Source organism: Dermochelys coriacea, chromosome 2 (genome assembly GCF_009764565.3).
Source record: "Dermochelys coriacea isolate rDerCor1 chromosome 2, rDerCor1.pri.v4, whole genome shotgun sequence".
In the NCBI taxonomy this organism is placed as follows: domain Eukaryota; kingdom Metazoa; phylum Chordata; order Testudines; family Dermochelyidae; genus Dermochelys; species Dermochelys coriacea.
The window spans coordinates 65,110,464-65,123,820 of NC_050069.1; the positions used below are offsets into that span (position 1 = coordinate 65,110,464).

Consider the following 13,357-nt stretch of genomic DNA (forward strand, 5'->3'; position numbering starts at 1 on the left):
CCCAGATCCTCATGGTGCCTAACTTCCATTTAAATCAGTCCCATTAATTTCAATGGGAAATCAGTGTCTACAAATCTTTGAGGATCTGAACCTTAAACCATGACCCTGCTATCACTGAGATCAATGAAAAAACTGTCACTAACCTTCAGTGTGCAGTATCAGACTTTTAACCCACCCATCTCTCCATTTTCTTAACTGTAAAATGGCCTGATACCAATATTTTGTACTTACGCAGACCTTTTCCATGTGCAGATCTCATTATGATTTGGGGTTGTTTTACACCCACTCAGCTTTCCTTTGCCCAAGTGTATATGCCTACATAAGGTGCAAGGCAGAGGAGAATCAGACTCCAATTTTGATCTGAAGCAGTATTTCTGGGAGGCATTGTGTTTCAGTGAATTAGAAATGGGGGTAGATGCAAGGCCATTCCACTCTGCTTTCCTATTCCTGCCTTCTTCTTAGCCAAGGATCTCAGCAAAGAGAAATCCAGGGGGTACGTGGTAGGAGCAGGGATGGTGCCATGGAGGGTAAGTGGAGTCAGGGTAATGGGTGTGTTGCACAGAAGAGACCCTCCAAACCAGTAATACTGGCCATGTGATCTGACTAATTGTTTCTATGTCCCTACTAACAATACCACAAATGAAAGTAACACTATTGCCTCAAACTAATTGTTTTTCCTGCAGGTCTCCTCTGCATTACTGGTTGATTAATAACAAATTATCTCATTAGTACAGTTTGCATTTCCCATGGTCTATTTCTCCTAAAGGTAAAACTCATCCCATTAATTCAGACCAAAACGAAGGATCCCGTTTTGTGACAATTATTATCTCAATTAGTGACATCATTAACATGATGCAGCAAAAGTAACTACACTTTACTGCATTTTAACAGGTGGAAATATTAAATTCTTAATTAACTTGACTGGAGAGAAACTTATTAGAGTACATTTTAAAAGGTCAACCTAAAGGTTAAGAGAACAGCAGCACTATACTGTAATTACTTCAATGACCAGGGAAGCCATTTTAAGTGTTAAAACCTTCTCTTAGGGTTTGGAAAGCAAAGAGCAAAAGCTCTGTTCACACAGTGACAATTTACTAATAAGTAAAAAAAGAAATTGATACTCCATTTATAAACCTAATCTAAGATGAAGAGCTAAATTACTGCACGAAGGCCAGAGTATACAGTCCGGTTGTTGATTGCCTCTATGTATCAACTCCTTATCCATATTTAATATATAATATCAAATTTTCACAGAAAGATACTCCTATCAAGACACTGTGGTGACTGATTCTCTATAAAATAGATCGGATAGTGTTTAGTTTTAAAAAGTTTACTTAAAATAGTAGCTTCAAGTCTTTGTTCCTGGCACAGTGGTACATTGTACTTATGTGTCTTTATTTTATTCTCTAGGCAAAAAGGCACATTTCCAAACAGAAAACGTAATAAAAAAGATTTAAGGTTGAAAGTGTGTTTCACTGGATCCCTGCTAACAAGTAAGAGCTCCCCCAAAATAACTGTATTTTCTTTCCAAAAATTCTAAACCTCTCACAGAAGGTTTACACCAGTGATTCAAAGGTGTGTGAGGGAGGAGAGTTAGATGCTTATCTATGAAGTTAGGAACCTAACTTTAGGCATTGGTTATTGAAAATGAGGCTACATCTACATTTGAGCTGGAAGGTGTGATTCCCAGCTCACAAAGATGTATCCACACTAGCTCTGCTCAAGCTAGGGCACTAAAAAAAGCAGTATAGTTGGGATAGCACAGGCGGTAGTTCAGGCTAGCTGCCCGTGTACACACGGCTGGATTTAGGGGTAGGCGACCACCTGGGGTACCAGACTTGTGGGACGCTGGGCTTGGGGTGCTGTTTTTGTTGTTAACAACAAAAGGGAAAATAGAATGCTTGAAGTAAAATGTTTCAGCTGTACTAGATGTGGATTAATTTTTCATTAACCTTCTAGAACGTTCTGCACCTTTGTAGAATCTCATGGAACCTTCCAGAGAGCTAAATTTTCCTCGAACTTCCTAGAATGTTGTCAGTCATGCCTTCACAGGTATATAAGGGGCGGAGTGTCACCAGGGAGTCCGTGAGATATAAGAATGAAGTGAAATGAAGTGAGAGTCCAGCTGCGATATTGTGAACCTTGTTTTATTGTGTAATTGTGAAAGTGTACTCGTGTTTTAAGACTTGAAGAGTGTAAGTAGTGACTAATAAAGGACATATTTAATGAGACAACAAAGGTATCTATCTAATCCCTATCTACGCAGCAATATAAAAGAAATACTGTTACTTCTTTTGCCAGGATTAACACAAAATGTGGCTGAGCTTTGTGACTTTGTCCTCACCCACAACCATTTCAGATTTGGGGACAACATATACCTTCAAGTCAGCGGCACTGTTATGGGTACCCTCATGACCCACAGTATGCCAACATTTTTATGGCTGACTTAGAACAATGCTTCCTCAGCTCTCGTCCCCTAGCGCCATTCCTCTACTTGCACTACATCGATGACATCTTCATCATATGGACCATGGGAAGGAGGCCCTTGAAGAATTCCACCTGAATTTCAACAATTTCCACCCCACCATCAACCTCTGGACCAGTCCACACAAGAGATCCACTTCCTGGACACTACAGTGCAAATAAGTGATGATCACATAAACACTGCCCTATACTGGAAACCTACTGACTGCTATACTTACCTACATGCCTCTAGTTTCCATCCAGGACACATCACATGATCCATTGTTTACAGCCAAGCCCTAAGATACTACCAAATTTGCTCCAATCCCTCAGACAGAGACAAACACCTACAAAATCTTTATCTTCTTAAAACTACAATACCCAGCTGAGGAAGTGAGGAAACAGATTGACAGAGCTCGACAGGTACCCGGAAGTCACCTACTACCGGGACATGCCCAACAAGGAAAATAACAGAATACCACTGGCCATCATGTACAGACCCCAATGTATCCTGGAAAACAATCCCTCACTCTCAAAGATCTTGGGAGGCAGGCCAGTCCTCACTTACAGACAGCCCCCCAACCTTAAGCAAATACTCACCAGCAACTACACACCACACCACAGAAACACTAACCCAGGAACCAATCCCTGTAACGAACCTTGTTGCCTACTCTGTCCCCATATCTACTCTAGCGACACCATCAGAGAACCCAAGCATATGAGCCACACCATCAGGGCTTCATTCACCTGCACATCTACCAATGTAATATATGCCATCATGTGCCAGTAATGCCCCTCTGCCATGTATATTGGCCAAACTGGACAGTCTCTATGTAAAAGAATCAAAGGACACAAATCAGACAACAGGAAATGTAACGTACAAAAGCCAGTAGGATAACACTTCAATCTCCCTGGACATTCTATAACAGATTTAAAAGTAGCCATACTTCAACAAAAAAACTTCAAAAATAGACTTCAAAGAGAAACTGCAGAACTAAAATTCATTTGCAAATTTAACACCATTAATTTGGGCTTGAAAAGGGACTGGAAGTAGCTGGTTCACTACAAAAGCAACTTTCCCTCTCGGTATTGATATCTCCTCATCAATTATTGGGAGTGGACTACATCCATTCTGACTGAATTGGCCCTGTCAACACTGGTTCTCCACTTGTAAGGTAACTCCCTTCTCTTCATTTATAATAATGCCTGCATCTGTAATTTTCACTCCCTGCATCCGAAGAAGTGGGTTTTTTACCCATGAAAGCTTATGCCCAAATAAATCTGTTAGTCTTTAAGGTGCCACTGTACTCCTCATTGTTTTTGTGGATACAGACTAACATGGCTACCCTCTGATATGAAATGTTTGATAACTTTCTAAGACTGTGGAACAGACTTTTGCTGTCCCTAACACTGTCTGTTTTCCCCTGTAGAAAATAAAAGATGCCCACGAAGAAGTCTTCAGGAGCTCAGTATAGGAAGCAAAAAGCTCATTTGCAATCTAGTTTGCAGCAAGGGGCAAATTTGATGGGAAAATATCTGAAACAGAACAACATAGTCTGGGCTTTAGGCAGTAGTAATTGTCCCAGTGCTGAAGAAATTGAGGAGTGCAGCGTAAATGATGGAAGTCCTATTACTAAGGAATTAGCAGATTTACCTAAAGGTAAGGAACGGAAATGTGAGGAAAGTAATGGAGAATTGTCCAGTTTTCCTGGTGGCATAAAGGAGAGTGATGATAAAAAAGAATGTAGTTCACATGAAAAGGAGAGTAATGACAAAGAAAAATCTGGTTTTCATGAAAAGGAGAGATACGATAAAGAGGAATCAGCCTTGCATGATGCCAGAAACAACAGTGAGAAAAATTGCACACCACAAATTGATACCTCAGATCCTCCTTTATGGCCAGTGGCCTTTATGGCCTAAACTCTGCTGATATTCATTGTACAATTTTGAACAGGCTGGGCAAAATCGAGGCTATGAAGTTTCCAGTAAATGAGCAGAAGTGATACTTTTTAAAGTCACACTATGAAAGAGTGCCTGAGTATGGTGAGAAATTGAATTGGCATTGGCTACTTTACTTGAAATCAACTGATAAAGTGTTCTGTATTTGTTGAAAAATATTTGAGAAGAATGACAAATCATTGCTTATTCTGGGTACAATTAATGGCATAAGTTAGCTGATGCGCTTAAGCAACATGAAAAATCACCTGGCCATTCAGCTAAAGCTGAATAAATGCATAAATGCAGAAAACCAGTGCATTATCAGTGTAGAAACCCAGCTTGAGGAACGTGCTCAATCTCAATTGCCCTCTTCCTTACAAAGAATAATTTGGCTTTCTGGGGGTCATCGGTTAAGTTATTCACTGAACATAATGGTAATTTCCTCAATTTCGTAGAGCTCCTTGGGAAATATGACAACATCATGCATGAGCACCTACATTGAATAGTTCGTAAAGAAGTTATGGACCATTACTGCAGCAAAACAATTCAAAATGAATTTATTGACCTTATGGCAAGGTAGGAGCTTGATAACATATTAATGAGACTTGGCAAAGTGAAGTACTACGCCACAGGAATGGACTGCACTCCTGACATTAGTCACAGTGAAAAGATGTCATTTATAGTCAGATTTGTTGACCACGAGGATGGCTGTCTCCAAGTAAAGGAACACTATCTGTTTCTGGTCTGTGGACAGCTCTGCTGGAAAAAGCCCAACAGAACTTTTTTATGAACGTTTTGAATGAGAATAAAATAAAGCTTCAGGACTGCCATGGCCAAGCCTATGGCTACAGCTACAGCATGAACATGAAGGGAAGAAACAGTGGCATTCAGGCAAGGATCTTTGTGCTGAATACAAGAGCTTTCTTCATGCCTTGAGGCTGCCTTTGCCTCAACCTAGTTGTGTCAGATGCAGCAGCATCTTTTTTCGATTCATCATCTCTCTTTGGAGTACTTCCAAGGATATACATCCTGTTTTCAACATCAACTGTCAGGGGGAAGATCCTCATGGACAATGTTACAAATCTGACCATGAAGCCGCTAAGTGACATTTGCTGGGAGAGTCGCCTTCACAGCATAAGGCCAGTGAGGTATCAAGTGACTGAAGTTTATGATGCCCTGATGGAATTGGTGCAGTATAGTAAAGCCAAGGTCAGAATCTGAAATGAGGCACAACACCTGGCAAACCAGATCACTGACTTCAAATTTCTGGTCTCAATTATAGTTTGGCAGGATATCCTGTTCCAAGTAAGCAAAGCATTAAAAACTCAGTCGATGGACATCGTGACTGCTACTACTTTGATGAGAAGTTGCCTTGATTTCATTGTGGCCTACAGAGACAATGGATTTGAAAATGCCATCACTGCTGCAAAGAAATGGTGGGAAACTTATTCATCAAAAGAAGAGACAGTTTTGTTCTGGGGGCAGAGATGATGTGATGAGAAGCTTGGAATTAAAATTCAAGAGGAAGTTGTTTTGCTCACTTGTTGACACTGTTTGAGTGTTCATCGAATAAAGGTTTGGAAAAAAAGAAGCACCATAAAAAGATCTGGGTTTTTTTGTATGACCTTAATAAGCTGCCGGTGGACAAGAAAACACTCTCGAACAATTGTACTGATCTTCACTAGATGCTGAAAACATGGGGAATGTTCAGACATAAATGATAAAGACCTCTATGTTGAATTGGACAACATCCATCACATTTTGCCACATGGGAAGCACTCTTCACTCCAAGTTCTCCAATTCATTCATGATGCAGAGCTGAAGGACAGTGTTCCTAATGTGTGGATAGCTTTGGGTATTCTGCTCACACTCCCAGTCACAGTTGCAAGTGGTGAGCGCAACTTTTTGAAGTTCAGGCTCATTAAAACATATCTTTGATCAACAATGACCGATGAGAGACTGACATCACTTGCTATTTTATCTCTTGAAAATGCCATTGGCCAATCTTTGGATCTCTCTGATGCTGTGTTTCACTTTGCGAGGGCAAAGGTGAGAAAAGTGACCTTTTGAACTAAAGGACTTAGGTGACAGCCTTAGAATTTTAACCCACTGTAACACTATTTAATATTGGTCCACCCAATGTTGGTGCACAGTTCAATTTCTTGATGTTAGTACATTTCAGTTATTCTTAAAATTAAAAAAAAGTTTCTATAAGCTTATAGGAAATGAATTTTTTTATTTGCTTATATATAGCATGAATAAATACAGATTTACAGATCCTAGTGGCAAATTTATCGTCTTATTAAACAGGGATAAATAACACATGCCAATCGTGCATCAAAGTTGTGAAATGGGCTACAAATGCAATAAAAAATAAGGTATTCAAAAGTTAAACAAATGGGGAGGGCGCTGAAGATGCTCCTCACTGGGGCACCATTTGGTCTAGGGCTAGCCCTGTGTGTACATACCCAGAGTGTCCTGGCAGTTATAACATACTCAAGTGGCTAGCCAAAGCTGGCATCCCAGCTCCACTCCTGTTTATAGCAACCTAGATTGAGTAGAGTTAGCATAGGTACATTTATGTGTGCTGGGAATCACACATCCCAACTCATATGCAGACATAACCTGAGAGTCAAATCAGTCCCATTGAGGTAAATATAGAATTATGTTCTGAATATCCTGATATGGTCAAGGAGCCCCATAAAGCTAATTCAACAGAGTGCAGCATCAAATATATTTCAGATCTTCTATAACTTTTCCTGGTCACTATACAGTGCTCCCTCTCTATGTCAAATGAAAAGACTTTTAGTCAGTTGCTTATATGGATGGAAAGAGATTAGTTGACTGTGGGAATGATGAATAAAGAGCCTAGTGTTCTTAAGGCTTAGGGTTCTTCAAAAGCTAAACATTAAGACCTTCTATATGGGGCTGAATCAAAATGCATTAAAATGCAAAATACCACCCTCACATTAGGGTGACCAGATAGCAAGTGTGAAAAATCGGGACCCAAAAAATCATTGGAGATTTTTAAGAGCAGGTTAGACAAACACCTGTCAAGAATGCTCTAGATAATTAGTCCTGTCACGAGTGCAGAGGACTGGACGAGATGACCTCCCAAGGTCCCTTCCAGTTCTATGATTCTATGACATGTTGGGGATAGTGCAGGTGAAAAATGTAAGATGCATATTTCCTTTTTTGTTGTTGTTTTGTTTTTGCTTGTCGTATCTCCAAATTGGTTTGGTCTAGAAATTCAGTTTTATTATAGTGTTGAAATGGATGAGAGTTGGTGCCTTTACCTAGTTTAGGAGTGAGAAAGGGATGAGTAAGGATTTATTTAGATATGTTAAGTGATTTCCATGTGCTTGATGTAATCTAAAGGCCCTGATGCACACAAAAACTGCATGGTCCACTGTGGAGCTTTTATCTTCTGTATGGATCCAAAGCTTCATTTAAAAGTTCTCATGGCTGCTGTGAAGCTGGCCACAATAAAAGTGGCAGCCAAAGAACCACATGGGGAAGTGGGGAAGGAGCAGCAATATGGTATGGGGGTGACCTGTGGGAATGGGACAGAGAAACACATGGGAGACAGAGAAGACTAATTTGGGAGCTAGCAGAAACAGAACATATTCTTTGTCTGTGATAACCATTGCAGATGGTGCAGGAAAGAAACGTTTAGAGCAGAGTCCTACTTATTATTATTATCTTTGTAAGTAAATGTATCTGCAGTTTTGGGTGTGCAGGCTGTTGTGACCTGTCCTTTTCTTCTTTTGCCATTGTTATCTAATCCAATCCTAGGTATTTCTAAGGTTTTAGCTGCTGGGTATCTTGGCATTTTTGTTTTTAAGTATTCTGGGGAAAGTGTTTTTATGTACAAGGTGAAATATATATAAGGTAAAATACTGCCCCATTGAAGTCAGTGGGGAGTTTTGCCATTGCCTTCAACGGGGCCAGAATTTCATCTATAATCTTGCCAGATACCTGCTCACTGCCTTGCTGACAATTTGCGCTTGGTCTGACCAACAATAATGTCTAAAAATAATTTTCCTGCTTTGTCAACTAACTTTCTCCATTTCCTTATTACTGTTCTATCTTTCACTGACAGAGAAAAACAGCTATTTAAGATTTTGGTTAGTTTGCTACTAATTTATATTTGAGAGAAACAAAACCATTGACAGTATGATTTTTTTTCCATGGGATCCAACCCTCAAATTAAAGGGCATTGAGGACCTGGCAAGATGAGACTCGTAAACAATAAGGACCCAATTTTCCTCTCAATGATAATGTTAAAACTGTGATTTACTTCAGCAGTGCAGGTTTAAGCTGTAGCAGAGCAGTCATTCTGGATTCCTCACTTTTATGCTCATTGTACATTTCCCCTTTTTAGGACCCTATATTGCAGTTCTTGTAAAGGCAACATTTCCATTAAAGTCTAGGTTGTTTTGCCAAGTAAGAGCTGCAGACATGTCTTGTGTTTGTTTCTTTTTTTTTTGTCTTTTCCTGAACATATTTATACAATCATTTTCTATTCTCCTTTCTTCACATGTTCATTATTACTTTGCTTTGATGTTTTTTGGCTTGGGGCCCAAGGAGAAGGAGGAGTATGTTTGGCTCCCAGTTACTATGGGATATAGAAACCTAGATAGATTTACTTCAATATCAGCATCTCACAGAAGAGACACAGAACTTCACAAGACTGGCTTATGAAAAAGCCAACGATTTTACACTACTAACTCCTTATCTTAACAGGATTTTCTTTATGCAAGTATGATGTCTTAAGATCCCAAATTTTCTTCCACCTTCAGATTTTCCCCTTTTTTAATTAATATCTGATTCATGATTACATTATTCTGTGTTTCTTTGTCCATGGTTTGGAATAACCCTGAAAATACATGAAAATGCTTCCATAAGTGATACCTCCATGGACCCGATTGAAAGCTCAATGAATTCAATGGAAAGACTCTTACTTATTTCAATGTCTTCAGGCACCATCTGCTCTCCATCTTCCTCAACTCACTAATTATGTGATCTATAACATAGTCACATCATCATACCCACTATGATTGGATTTAGTGCAGTAGCTTTATGTTTGTTCTCCTTCTTTACTAACTCCAGCTGAGCTCACTTAGAGTGAATAGTGGATCTCTGCAGGATACAGTATGGGATTACTATTTGGTTTTATCTGTAGGATAAAAATAGGTCAGGAATGTGTTTGGTATCACTAAAAAAATGCAATGGAACGGATGTTTAATTTTATCGTGGTTGCCTCCTCTAACATTAACATTTGTTCTTATTCAGATAAATTGTTTTTTCTTCCAATCAGTGTCCATGGTCAAATGGAACTGTGAAGTTAACGTAATGAAGTAAATAAGGCATTATGAAAGGTGAAATTTGGTTGGTAAGCGCTTGGGTTTAGAATATAAAGACAACAAATGGAGCACTAAAAGTGCCATATGGTGACTAACAGGCTCAATTTGTTTCACAAGTTCTGCATTACACTAGATAAAAGAGCTTTTATGTCAGTTTCTTTATATCACATCTCTACAAACCATCCCACTCTACTCCTTTATAAATTTACATTTTTTCACTTTCTTGTTAATACCAAATGTAAGAAAGCTCAAAATTGCCTAAAGTCTATGCAAAGGGAGACTTGTTCTTCACAAGATCATAAATGTATCAAAATAGTCCAAAAATAGCAAATGTGCCTAATCCACCTCAACCCAGATTAGACATGATCAAATATACAGTATATGTGGAAAAAGAATATCTAAAACTAGACAATGCAGTAAAAAATATTTAGCATGATTGCACTAATGAGATAGACCAGATAGCAGAATAAGTAATTTGCATCTTCCATTTCTATGATTAAGATAATCCTTTTTGGTTTTAAAATGTTGATTTTTTTTCATTTTCTGAGGAAACAGAAAGAATATCATGAGAAAATGAGAAAGAACATTAAACAATATTTAGTTACACAGAAAAAGAATTACATTGGAGTGCATAAGAATAAAATTGGGTTTGTTAATTGATCACAGCAAATGTTTCCAGATGTAGATAATTTGGTTCCATAATTTTCATATCTTTAAAAGTGTTAAAAAAAGATAGAGAACCTGATTCTGATCTTGCTCAAACCAGTGTAAATCTGGAACTGCTCCACTGAAGCCAATGGAATTACAATTAGTGTAAATAGTTGTGGTTTAATATCAGACTCAGAATCTTACCTCCTGGTATGTGTTTTCTCTTCCAAGCTATAGCACTATAGTGTGTTCTTTCAAGGCCAGAGACAGGGTATCGTGCCAGAGTTATGTAATGTATTTCCTGGCACACACTCTAAAAGTCCTAATATTAATTTAGAATGACATTTTAGAGTAGAGATTCGTTTACTATCTACTCCCAAAAGACCAAATAAAGGATAATTGTTATATTTTTATTAACCATCCCACTTATAGAGTTAGTTACATGCCCTCTGAAAGCCAGCAAGCTGGGACAATTCCAAAAAACATGGATAGTTGTATCTTTGGAAGCCTGACAACCTCAGCAAATACCATAAAAGCTATGTTTTACAGGCTTTCTACTTCATATTTACTTTTGTTTTCATTGTTTATTCCTTTAAAAACATGAATTTAGTGTTCAGGAAATATCCCCAATGGAGAAACCTGGAGAGAATGTTCTTTATGAACAAATATAGCATGGGCAGTGAGAATATTTACGTATGGCATGTGGACAAATAGTAAGTGGGTGCATAAGGATTCATAAACCTATGTATTTTTCATGAGAGATAGCATGAACACTAGAATTTAATATGAAATGCAGGTGTTTGTAATGGGAAGGTTATATTTTCTCAAACACTGTTTCCTGGCAAAAGGAGGTAGTGATGGGGACTATATTTATCAAAACAAGAACAGAATAATATATCCTTTTTTCTAATTGCAACAAAGAAGTGCCATTCCTAGTAATTAGAGAGACAAAGTGGGTGAGGTAATATCTTTTATTGAACCAACTTCTGTTAGTGAGAGAGACAAGCTTTTGAGTTACACAGAGTTCTTCTTCCACTCTAGGTAAGCTTGAAAGCTTGTCTCTCTCACCAACAGAAGTTGGTCCATAAAAGTTATTACCTCATCCACCTTGTCTTACGAATATCCTGGGAACGACATAGCTACAACAACAATCCCTAGTCATTAAAATTTGAAGCACTCACTTATGCTTTTCTATATCTTCATATATGCTATTTAAAAATATCAAAATTCAATAATTAGTATAAGAATTATTTGGTCTAAATATTATCAAATAAGAGAGTCATTTCTATCTTATTATTTAAAAAATGAAAACTGTGCACAATACCTCTTGCTGATCCACTCCACACTGAATTAGTGTTTCTGAGTTACTTCTTGTTAGTAATTAAATTGTGACAACTTGTTTTGAGATGCAAATGTTAACATGATTACAAAGTGGTGGCACTTTACTATTTATTGTTCTTGTTCTTTGGGATAATATCCTAACTGGGCATACAGGAGCATCACATCAACTAGAGTGGTCTCATATTAACTTTGCTACACATTGCTGAGTTATCATGAGTCATGATGACCTCAGCCTGTAATTTTCAGATGAAAATTGAAACCAATTGCTCTGTGGCAGTCTCGCATGTATATAAACAATTGAGGCTACAGTGCTCTTACGCCTGATCTACATTTAAAATTTAGGTCAACATACCTACATTGCTCAGAGATATGAACAATTTCACACCCTGTGTGATGCAGTTAGGTCGACCCAACTCCCACAGTAAATGTAGCTTGGTTGATAAAAGCATTCTCATGTCCATCTAGCTTCTGCCTCTTGAGTGGATAGATTAACTTCAGAGACGGACAGACCCCTTCCATTACTGTAGTAAGTGTCTACACTACAGCAGCACAGCTGCAGTACCATAACTGTGCTGCTGTAGTGGCTATAGTGCACATTCACCCTTAACTAGGGGCCTGACGCAAAGCCCACTGAAATCAATGGGAGGCATAGCATCTTACTTTTAGTATAATACATACTGTAAACTGAAATAAAATTTTAATTTATAGCAACTGAGTATTTTCAAGTATTAAATTCAAACTAAAAATTCCACCTATATTCTTTTCCTTTTATCAAATGATTTATAGAGGAATTAATGTGAGATATGAAGGGAGGAATACTGAGCAGAAACAATTAATATCAGGCAGCAGTTTTTTTCTCTGCTGGCACTGTACATTACTATCCCTCACCCTCCCATCATGCCACTGAATTCTTGTTTAAATGACTCCTGCCTTCTCATTCCTTCAACCTTGACTACGGGACTATTTCTCACTGTCATAGTCCTTAGAGAGAAAAAGGATTTTCAATATTCAAACATCTGTTCCAGATTTGTTTTCTTTCAAATTTCTTCAATGAATGCACAACCTTTAGTACTGTGATATAGTTTGAAATGAATATTGTAATGATAGAGAACATTTACAGAACCACAGTTTGTAAGGATTTCTCTTTAGTCAGGTAGGTTGCCTGCTGAATCCATACCTTTTAAGTCTGTGGTTGTCTTTTTCTTTGCGCTTTGTCTTTTCTTTCGCTATAAGATATTTTACAATGATTGACCAGCATTAACGTTAAAAAACTAACCAACCAACCAACCCTCCCCCACCCCTAAAGCTTATTTTGAAAAGAAAATCAACTCTGCCTCTAATTCTGCAGGGGCAATTTTGTAAAATGCACTCTTGATAAACTACAGGCACAAAACTGCATTGACAGAAAGAGTCCAAGTTTTCAAAATCATGTCAAAAATATATTTTTAATTGTAAGGGCCAGACTAGGTACAGCAACTGTGTGAGTGTGCAGTAATGAAGGATAATGAAGCAATTTAATAACATCTGATGGAAGCAACCAAATCATCTCATTAGGCAAAAGTTTTCTTTATCTCCACATCCTTATTCCATATTTTTGATGT

The 13,357-nt window shown here is 38.1% G+C and overlaps 1 protein-coding gene across 5 annotated transcripts in view; it reads right to left on the minus strand.

Annotated features, from left to right (window-relative positions):
• NKAIN3 (sodium/potassium transporting ATPase interacting 3) overlaps positions 1–13,357 on the minus strand; it is a 523,429-nt gene that overhangs the window by 81,747 nt on the left and 428,325 nt on the right. The window lies entirely within an intron of this gene.